The sequence below is a fragment of the Schistocerca piceifrons genome, chromosome 1, assembly GCF_021461385.2.
Source record: "Schistocerca piceifrons isolate TAMUIC-IGC-003096 chromosome 1, iqSchPice1.1, whole genome shotgun sequence".
Taxonomy (NCBI): domain Eukaryota; kingdom Metazoa; phylum Arthropoda; class Insecta; order Orthoptera; family Acrididae; genus Schistocerca; species Schistocerca piceifrons.
In genome coordinates this window covers 68,669,254-68,680,516 of record NC_060138.1, presented here as the reverse complement: position 1 = coordinate 68,680,516, position 11,263 = coordinate 68,669,254, and positions in this window count along the sequence as shown.

Sequence of the window (11,263 nt, the reverse complement as noted above, 5' to 3'; positions counted from 1 at the left end):
CTGTGCCAAGATGTGCTGGCCGTGCACCAAGGCATGTTTAGCCACAGGGTGATCCTCATTACCAACAAACACTGTCTGCCTGTGTCCATTCATGCGAATGGACAGTTTGTTGCTGGTCATTCCCACATAGAACGCTTCACAGTGTAGGCAGGTCAGTTGGTAAATCACGTGGGTGCTTTCACACGTGGCTCTGCCTTTGATCGTGTACACCTTCCGGGTTACAGGACTGGAATAGGTGGTGGTGGGAGGGTGCATGGGACAGGTTTTACACCGGGGGCGGTTACAGGGGTAGGAGCCAGAGGGTAGGGAAGGTGGTTTGGGGATTTCATAGGGATGAACTAAGAGGTTGCGAAGGTTAGGTGGACGGCGGAAAGACACTCTTGGTGGAGTGGGGAGGATTTCATGAAGGATGGATCTCATTTCAGGGCAGGATTTGAGGAAGTCGTATCCCTGCTGGAGAGCCACATTCAGAATCTGATCCAGTCCCGGAAAGTATCCTGTCACAAGTGGGGCACTTTTAGGGTTCTTCTGTGGAAGGTTCCGGGTTTGAGAAGATGAGGATGTGGCTCTGGTTATTTGCTTCTGTACCAGGTTGGGAGGGTAGTTACGGGATGCAAAAGCTGTTTTTAGGTTGTTGGTGTAATGGTTCAAGGATTCCGGACTGGAGCAGATTCGTTTGCCACGAAGACCTAGGCTGTAGGGAAGGGACCGTTTGATGTGGAATGGGTGGCAGCTGTCATAATGGAGGTACTGTTGCTTGTTGGTGGGTTTAATGTGGACGGACGTGTGAAGCTGGCCATTGGACAGGTGGAGGTCAACGTCAAGGAAAGTGGCATGGGATTTGGAGTAGGACCAGGTGAATCTGATGGAACCAAAGGAGTTGAGGTTGGAGAGGAAATTCTGGAGTTCTTCTTCACTGTGAGTCCAGATCACGAAAATGTCATCAATAAATCTGTACCAAACTTCGGGTTGGCAGGCCTGGGTAACCAGGAAGGCTTCCTCTAAGCGACCCATGAATAGGTTGGCATACGAGGGGGCCATCCTGGTACCCATGGCTGTTCCCTTTAATTGTTGGTATGTCTGGCCTTCAAAAGTGAAGAAGTTGTGGGTCAGGATGAAGCTGGCTAAGGTAATGAGGAAAGAGGTTTTAGGTAGGGCGGCAGGTGATCGGCGTGAAAGGAAGTGCTCCATCGCAGCGAGGCCCTGGACATGCGGAATATTTGTGTATAAGGAAGTGGCATCAATGGTTACAAGGATGGTTTCCGGGGGTAACAGACTGGGTAGGGATTCCAGGCGTTTGAGAAAGTGGTTGGTGTCTTTGATGAAGGATGGGAGACTGCATGTAATGGGTTGAAGGTGTTGATCTACGTAGGCAGAGATGCGTTCGGTGGGGGCTTGGTAACCAGCTACAATGGGACGGCCGGGATGATTGGGTTTGTGAATTTTGGGAAGAAGGTAGAAGGTAGGGGTGCGGGGTGTTGGTGGGGTCAGGAGGTTGATGGAGTCGGGTGAAAGGTTTTGTAGGGGGCCTAAGGTTCTGAGGATTCCTTGAAGCTCCGCCTGGACATCAGGAATGGGATTGCCTTGGCAAACTTTGTAAGTAGTGTTGTCTGAAAGCTGACGCAGTCCCTCAGCCACATACTCCCGACGATCAAGTACCACAGTTGTGGAACCCTTGTCCGCCGGAAGAATACTTTCCGGGACTGGATCAGATTCTGAATGTGGCTCTCCAGCAGGGATACGACTTCCTCAAATCCTGCCCTGAAATGAGATCCATCCTTCATGAAATCCTCCCCACTCCACCAAGAGTGTCTTTCCGCCGTCCACCTAACCTTCGCAACCTCTTAGTTCATCCCTATGAAATCCCCAAACCACCTTCCCTACCCTCTGGCTCCTACCCCTGTAAACGCCCCCGGTGTGAAACCTGTCCCATGCACCCTCCCACCACCACCTATTCCAGTCCTGTAACCCGGAAGGTGTACACGATCAAAGGCAGAGCCACGTGTGAAAGCACCCACGTGATTTACCAACTGACCTGCCTACACTGTGAAGCGTTCTATGTGGGAATGACCAGCAACAAACTGTCCATTCGCATGAATGGACACAGGCAGACAGTGTTTGTTGGTAATGAGGATCACCCTGTGGCTAAACATGCCTTGGTGCACGGCCAGCACATCTTGGCACAGTGTTACACCGTCCGGGTTATCTGGATACTTCCCACTAACACCAACCTGTCAGAACTCCGGAGATGGGAACTTGCCCTTCAGCATATCCTTTCTTCTCGCTATCCGCCAGGCCTCAATCTCCGCTAATTTCTAATTTCTATTTGCCGCCGCTCATACCTCACCTGTCTTTCAACTTCATCTTTGCCTCTGTACATCCGCCCCGACTGACATCTCTGCCCAAACTCTTTGCCTTTACAAATGTCTGCTTGTGTCTGTGTATGTGTGGATGGATATGTGTGTGTGTGCGAGTGTATACCTGTCCTTTTTTCCCCCTAAGGTAAGTCTTTCCGCTCCCGGGATTGGAATGACTCCTTACCCTCTCCCTTAAAACCCATATCCTTTTGTCTTTCCTTCTCCTTCCCTCTTTCCTGACGAGGCAACCATTGGTTGCGAAAGCTAGAATTTTGTGTGTATGTTTGTGTTTGCTTGTGTGTCTATCGACCTGCCAGCGCTTTTGTTTGGTAAGTTTCATCATCTTTCTTTTTAGATATATTTTTCCCACGTGGAATGTTTCCCTCTATTATATTCATATCATTAATTTGAAGCCAACAATCACGTTTGTTATTGTTATCGTTATTGTTATTGTCACTGTTACATTTCGAAGTCTTTTCTGTCGTCTTATTTCCTCCTTCTGTTTTTGCCAGCAGTTTCACTTTCTATTCACCTTCTCCTTTTTTACCGTATTCCAGTATACAATTTTATCCCGTCGATATACACTCAATAATACGTAATAATACGTAAATCACTTCGAAACCATAACCAAAAAATTTTTTTTCCGCTTTGCTGCTATAAAATCCACCGTTTCCAGTCCACAAACAGTTCCTTTTAGCTATTAAACAACCCTTTCGGCAGTTTTAATAACTTTTGCTTTATTTCCATTTCCGTTTTTCTCACATCACCGATCATTTTTAGCCGCTTCCCACAGGTTTTAACGTCATTATTTCTTCATCAAACAATTGTTAGCTTCATTTCCATAATCTGCCACCACCAAACCACTCCTTTTAATACATCCTCACGTAGTTTTTTCGAAATTTTCCCGAATTTCTCCACCCTTTAACGTGTTTTGGCGGCAACACAACCACCTAACCTTTATGCACATCATTATCTACCTACACAAGTTCACCACAGGATCAACATAGCCCAGCCCTAACCAACCCTTTTTCGCCTTTTTTCACACCAGATCTCCATTTGCTTTCTAATTTTACCTTTATCTCTCCCCATATATTTTTTCATATTTATTTTCATTTTCATTTCAGCCTCGTGCTCCACTTTCCACCTTCTAGTACCATGTCACCCTCACAACACCTTCACAACGACCCCATTAAGTTTTATTTACATTCCCTCCGCAAACATGCCTTCGCCCTAGCCAGATTACACTCCCATATTTTATTTTCTCAGGCTTGTCTGACATTTGGCATCACCCCCAAAGGCCTCACACTTAACGTTCCCATCTCTGGCTGCAACCCTTCTTTCCATCAGTCCCTATACCAGTTCCAAACCAAACAATCCATTGCCCTCACCTACACATCCACTCAGCCAATCAACACGCCCATCAACTCCTATCCTTTATAAAAATCCTCAATCTTTCCTCTCCCACATCCACACCTGTTGTTCAGAGCATCCTCCTACAGGCCAACCGCAAATTAGAGCAGCATGCCACCCTCCACCTTAAAAAACTATCCAATCTCCTGGTTTCCCACCTCCGGAAAGGCAACTCACTCACCCTTCACAACCTTTCCAGCAAACCTCAACCTCCTCTCATTGCACACAAACCCAGTCTCTCCCATCTACTCAATCTCCCACTTCCAGCTCCACTCCCTCCAAAACCTCAAAATTCCAATCAACGCAATCTGGAACCACAACACCCCAATTCAGTAGTTAACCTTTCCTCCAAACCTCTCTCCCAATCCGAAACCTCTGTCCTATCCAAAGGCCTCACCTTCAGCCCCACTCCCAGATTTAACCAAACAGCCCTCGTCAAAGATTTACTGTCCTACACCCGTACTCTCTGCTGGAAATATCACTTTGCCACGAAGAAAAATGATCCTAATCCTACTCCTAATGACCCAACTCCCCAAGACACTATCCAAATTGAACCATGCCTGGAACAGTTCCGTCCTCCATCACAGCGGGACCCACCTCCTCTTCCTCAAAATCACCCTCTCCTAACCTTCCAGGAATTTCTGACTTCCAGCCTTGCCTCTCAATCCTTCTTAAAAAAACCTTAATCCTACTCCCAACATCACCACTGCTGAAGCCCAGGCTATCCGTGATCTGAAGGCTGACCGATCCATCGTCATTCTTCCGGCGGACAAGGGTTCCACAACTGTGGTACTTGATCGTCGGGAGTATGTGGCTGAGGGACTGCGTCAGCTTTCAGACAACACTACTTACAAAGTTTGCCAAGGCAATCCCATTCCTGATGTCCAGGCGGAGCTTCAAGGAATCCTCAGAACCTTAGGCCCCCTACAAAACCTTTCACCCGACTCCATCAACCTCCTGACCCCACCAACACCCCGCACCCCTACCTTCTACCTTCTTCCCAAAATTCACAAACCCAATCATCCCGGCCGTCCCATTGTAGCTGGTTACCAAGCCCCCACCGAACGCATCTCTGCCTACGTAGATCAACACCTTCAACCCATTACATGCAGTCTCCCATCCTTCATCAAAGACACCAACCACTTTCTCAAACGCCTGGAATCCCTACCCAGTCTGTTACCCCCGGAAACCATCCTTGTAACCATTGATGCCACTTCCTTATACACAAATATTCCGCATGTCCAGGGCCTCGCTGCGATGGAGCACTTCCTTTCACGCCGATCACCTGCCGCCCTACCTAAAACCTCTTTCCTCATTACCTTAGCCAGCTTCATCCTGACCCACAACTTCTTCACTTTTGAAGGCCAGACATACCAACAATTAAAGGGAACAGCCATGGGTACCAGGATGGCCCCCTCGTATGCCAACCTATTCATGGGTCGCTTAGAGGAAGCCTTCCTGGTTACCCAGGCCTGCCAACCCGAAGTTTGGTACAGATTTATTGATGACATTTTCGTGATCTGGACTCACAGTGAAGAAGAACTCCAGAATTTCCTCTCCAACCTCAACTCCTTTGGTTCCATCAGATTCACCTGGTCCTACTCCAAATCCCATGCCACTTTCCTTGACGTTGACCTCCACCTGTCCAATGGCCAGCTTCACACGTCCGTCCACATTAAACCCACCAACAAGCAACAGTACCTCCATTATGACAGCTGCCACCCATTCCACATCAAACGGTCCCTTCCCTACAGCCTAGGTCTTCGTGGCAAACGAATCTGCTCCAGTCCGGAATCCTTGAACCATTACACCAACAACCTAAAAACAGCTTTTGCATCCCGTAACTACCCTCCCAACCTGGTACAGAAGCAAATAACCAGAGCCACATCCTCATCTCCTCAAACCCGGAACCTTCCACAGAAGAACCCTAAAAGTGCCCCACTTGTGACAGGATACTTTCCGGGACTGGATCAGATTCTGAATGTGGCTCTCCAGCAGGGATACGACTTCCTCAAATCCTGCCCTGAAATGAGATCCATCCTTCATGAAATCCTCCCCACTCCACCAAGAGTGTCTTTCCGCCGTCCACCTAACCTTCGCAACCTCTTAGTTCATCCCTATGAAATCCCCAAACCACCTTCCCTACCCTCTGGCTCCTACCCCTGTAACCGCCCCCGGTGTAAAACCTGTCCCATGCACCCTCCCACCACCACCTATTCCAGTCCTGTAACCCGGAAGGTGTACACGATCAAAGGCAGAGCCACGTGTGAAAGCACCCACGTGATTTACCAACTGACCTGCCTACACTGTGAAGCGTTCTATGTGGGAATGACCAGCAACAAACTGTCCATTCGCATGAATGGACACAGGCAGACAGTGTTTGTTGGTAATGAGGATCACCCTGTGGCTAAACATGCCTTGGTGCACGGCCAGCACATCTTGGCACAGTGTTACACCGTCCGGGTTATCTGGATACTTCCCACTAACACCAACCTGTCAGAACTCCGGAGATGGGAACTTGCCCTTCAGCATATCCTTTCTTCTCGCTATCCGCCAGGCCTCAATCTCCGCTAATTTCTAATTTCTATTTGCCGCCGCTCATACCTCACCTGTCTTTCAACTTCATCTTTGCCTCTGTACATCCGCCCCGACTGACATCTCTGCCCAAACTCTTTGCCTTTACAAATGTCTGCTTGTGTCTGTGTATGTGTGGATGGATATGTGTGTGTGTGCGCGAGTGTATACCTGTCCTTTTTTCCCCCTAAGGTAAGTCTTTCCGCTCCCGGGATTGGAATGACTCCTTACCCTCTCCCTTAAAACCCATATCCTTTTGTCTTTCCTTCTCCTTCCCTCTTTCCTGACGAGGCAACCATTGGTTGCGAAAGCTAGAATTTTGTGTGTATGTTTGTGTTTGCTTGTGTGTCTATCGACCTGCCAGCGCTTTTGTTTGGTAAGTTTCATCATCTTTCTTTTTAGATATATATATATATATGTCTGCTTGTGTCTGTATGTGTGGAAGGATATGTGCGTGTGTGCGAGTGTATACCTGTCCTTTTTCCCCCTAAGGTAAGTCTTTCCGCTCCCGGGATTGGAATGACTCCTTACCCTCTCCCTTAAAACCCACTTCCTTTCGTCTTCCCCTCTCCTTCCCTCTTTCCTGATGAGGCAACAGTTTGTTGCGAAAGCTTGAATTTTGTGTGTATGTTTGTGTTTGTTTGTGTGTCTATCGACCTGCCAGCGCTTTTGTTCGGTAAGTCACCTCATCTTTGTTTTTTTTATATATATATATATATATATATATATATATATATATATATATATATATATATATATATATATTTATTTTTCCCACGTGGAATGTTTCCTTCCATTATATATATATATATATATATATATATATATATATATATATATATATATATATATATATATATATATATATATATATATTTTTTTTTTTTTTTTTTTTTTTTTTTTTTTTTTTTTTTTTTTCCCCCCCCCACTTCTAGTCTCTGGTGATGTGCATCAACTGCTCTGGGAGCCACACAGTTTGTAGCATATACTGCCCAGTCTTTGCTGAGGAAGTAAAGGTTCAGGAAATAAGGGACCAGTTGGATTCCTCATGCTGAAGCCAAAAAGGAATAAAGGTGATAAAACTCCTGTCCTTGCCATATAATATGCTCCCATGGTGCAGAAATATGTTCCCATGTTGGACACTTAGACACAGACAACATTCAGTCTGCACCTGCGCCTGCGCCTGCACCAAGCAAAGTGAGTAAAGACAAAGCAATCCAGCCTGCTACAACAGAGGAGACCAGCAACAGCTTTGTAATGAACATAAAGAAGGCACATGAAAAGCAGAGTGCCACTCAATGACCCCTTCCCCATTATCCTCAAAGGGACAGGATGAAGGGAGGGCAAAAGCTGTCCCAGGTGCCATCAGATGTCATCTAACTGAAGAGGACATCATGGAGTTAGATGCCTAGTCACTGGCACAGGCAGCCACTTCATTCCCCTTGCTGTAAAACTGCCTCACCTCTCTGGTGCAAAGATAGCGGTAAATTAAAACCACACCAATGAAATGGATCCCCTACTACAATGAAACATGATTGGGGTTCGGGACTCATGTGGAGGAACTGAAACTCCTAGCACAGACACCCCACTTGTTTGTGTTTACAAGAAACACATGATACTGACACCTCTGTGCTACAGGACTATACCCTACACTGCAAGGATGATATGACTGGGAAAAGAGCCAAGGGAGGGGCTGCTGAGTTTGCCAGTAACACACACCACTCCTCTGTCTCCCCCTGGTTACTGACCTCCAAGCAGTTGCAGTTGAAATTTGGTTCTCAGAGGATCAATGCTTACTCACTATATGTACCTCCTCCAAGATGCAATATATTCTGAGGCTCTCGCAGATCTAATAGAACTGCCTCGACCATTTATTCTACTGAGAGACATAAATACACATCATGCCTTGTGGGGCTCAATCTCTACTTCCCTCAGGTTTTGGAGAACCTCATGACATCTCACAAGCTGTGCATCCTCAACATAGGTACTCTTATTCATTTCTGTGTGGCTGCTTGGTCATTCTCATCCATCAACCTTTTTCTGCTCACCAGCCCTCATGGACACTCTTCAATGGGAAGTTACTGATTACCTTTATTCCAGTGACCAGTTCCCATTGTGCATTCATGTACTGTATGGAGTATTACCTGAATATAAACCACCAAAATAGGTGGTCATCAGGGCTAACTGGATGCTGTTTAGCCAGCTGGCTGTTTTTGAACCCTAAGACAGCACCCAGGAATGGATGGACCACATCACATCATGCCACTGACTTGTCCATGCCAGTCTTCAGGTTATCTTAGGAGGCAACCTGTACTTTCATGGACTGATGAGTGCCATCCAGCAATCTGAGATGTGCATGCAGCTCTTCAATGGTCTGAATGCCACACAGCAGACAACCTCACAACCTCTTGGGCTGCAAGAGCCATGGTTTTACAGGTAATTAATAAATGCATGAAAACATCATAATGAGCTTTCCTGGACTATGGCAACCATTCTGCTTGTTCTACAAAGATGTGGGAAGTCGTACAGAGGATATCTTGTGACCATGGTCATTTACTAATAGCAGCAGTATTGAAATAGGTGTACCTTCAAACAGCACTTGGAGATTTCTGTCAGACAGTGGTACAACATTTTGCAGCAAACTGCTGCCAATACTAGCCAGGATCTGGCCTTGCAGAGAGGGGCAAGCAGGACTTCAGATCCAACAATTCTGTCTTACAACTGCCCTTCTACATGTGACAACTCGAATCTGTACTGTCTGAGACTCATGGTACTGCATGCTTAGACATTTGCCAGCAACATCAAAGGAAATCCTCCTGAAATGTATTAATCTTATGACAGACACACCGGTATCCTAACTTGAGGACAAGACAATATTGATAACCCTTCATAAAGCACCAAAGGACCACCCATTTCCCAGGGGGGAGGGAGGAAAAAATATATATATATATAAAAACGAAGATGATATGACTTACTATACGAAAGCGCTGGCAGGTCGATTTAAACACACACAGACACACACATACATACACACAAAATTCAAGCTTTCGCAACAAACTGTTGCCTTGTCAGGAAAGAGGGAAGGAGAGGGAAAGACGAAAGGAAATGGGTTTTAAGGGAGAGGGTAAGGAGTCATTCCAATCCCGGGAGCGGGAAGGCTTACCTTAGGGGGAAAAAGGACGGGTATACAATCGCGCGCAGCGCACAAGCAGACATTATATATATATATATATATATATATAATGTGTGTGTGTTGGTCTTCTCTAATAATTCTTTGAGGACAGAGAACAGAGTTCCATTGCAGAGAGCTGTGTATTCATTTATAACGTGTTTTACTTCCACTATGGCTTTTTGTATTTGATAATTTTCTTCAATTATTAGTTTTTGTAGAGGGCTGTTACTGCATTTAATAACTTTCAAATCGGTATTGATATCTATCTGGTCTCTGTTTCTTGTCCCTAAAGTGTTCAGCAAATGTGGAATGACAGCTGTTACTTTTTAACACTCTTCTGTGTTCTGTGTGTCTGGTATTAAAGTTTTTGCTTGTCTGTCTGATTTGCAGTCCTGACAGGTTAGTTGGTAAATATCAGATGTGTTGTGTTGTTTGTCCTTACTTTTTTCTGTGTTGTCTATTCCGTAGGCTATTTTTAGCCCTTGTTTTTTTGAGAAAGTTGCTTATTCTGTGGGCTGCTTTGTTGTAGGTGAGAGTGAACCTCTTGTCTGTTGTTGTGGGTGTTTCTTGTCAGCGCGCGCGCCGCGTGCGTGTGCGTGCGCGTGCGTGTGCGTGTGCGTGTGCGTGTGCGAGCGTGTGCGTGCGCGTGCGTGGTGAGGTGTTTTTTTTGTGTTTGTCTATTTAACTATTGCTCATAACTATTGATGCCATCTCCCTTTACACTCACATCCCTAATGCCCATGGCCTTACTGCTAGTCAACACTACCTTTCCCAATGCCTGGTGAATTCCAAACCCAAAATCTCCTTCCTGGTCACAATGACCAACTATATCCTCACCCGCAATTACTTCTCCTTTGAATGTATTACCTACAAACAGCTGTTATGGGCACCCTCATAGCACAATCATATGCCAATCTATCCATGGACCATCTTGAGGAATCCTTCCTAAACACCCAGAATCCCAAACCCCCTCACCTGGTTCAGATTCACTGATGTCACCATGATTTGGATTGAGGATGAGGACATCCTATCCACATATCTCCAGAACTTACACCTTACCCCCCTTCGCTTCACCTGGTCCTACTCAATCCATGAAGCCATCTTTCTCACTGTTGATCTCCACCTCAAAGATGGTTACATCCAATCTACCGACTACCAGGAATACCTATACTTAGGCAGCTGCCACCCGTTCCATATCAAGAAGTTGCTTCCACACTGCCCAGCCACCTGTGGCTCTAACACGTGTTGTGAGCAGCAGTTCCTCTCGAAATATACTGAGGGCCTCACTGAGGCCTCCACAGACTGTAATTATCCTCCCAACCTTGTACAAAAACAGATCTCTGCTGCCTTACCTTTCCAGTCACGAACTACCTCACACAGTCCCACAATCCAGCCACAGAGGAGCATTCCCCTTGTGACTCTGAACCATCCAGGACTGGAACAACTGAATTACATTATGTGCCAGTGTTTCAGCTACCGCTCATTGTGCCCTGAAATGAGAAATGTCCTACCCACTATCCTTCCCACCCCCACCTGCTGAACCTGCACAGTATCCTCATATAATCCTACACAGCCCCTGCTCCCACCCCCTTGTCTCACGGCTCATACCAAAGTAATAGACCTAGATCTAAGAACTTTCCCCATACGTCCTCCCACTCCCATCTACTCCAGTCCAGACACAAATATCACCTATCCCGTCAAAGGCAGGGCTACAAGTGAAACTAGTCATGTGATCTAAAAGTTAAGCTGC